Source organism: Nestor notabilis, unplaced genomic scaffold (assembly GCF_000696875.1).
Source record: "Nestor notabilis isolate BGI_N333 unplaced genomic scaffold, ASM69687v1 scaffold18395, whole genome shotgun sequence".
NCBI lineage: Eukaryota > Metazoa > Chordata > Aves > Psittaciformes > Psittacidae > Nestor > Nestor notabilis.
Window position 1 is genome coordinate 995 of NW_009929068.1, and position 398 is coordinate 1392.

Consider the following 398-nt stretch of genomic DNA (forward strand, 5'->3'; position numbering starts at 1 on the left):
CACCTGGGCTTTGGACCCGGCCGGGGATGGGGCAGCCACAGCTTCTCTGGGCACCCTGTGCCAGCGCCTCAGCACCCTCCCAGGGAAGAGCTTCTGCCTCAGAGCTCATCTCAGTCTCCCCTCTGGCAGGTTAAAGCCATTCCCCTTGTCCTGTCCATACGATCTCTTGTAAATGCAAGTGCTGAGGGATCTGTCTTATTAGATGAGCTGGACTTGCTTGGTGGAATAAAACAAGCATGTGCCCTGTCACACACAGCCTTGGGCACTGTCAGTGTAGGACAAAAGTTTGTGTAACCCATCCACTGATCCTGGTTCATGTAATAAGACATCGCCTCTCCCTGCAAGGCTCATTGCCTGCGCCATGCCTTAGGATGACGTGCTGTGGTTGGAAGGGCCAG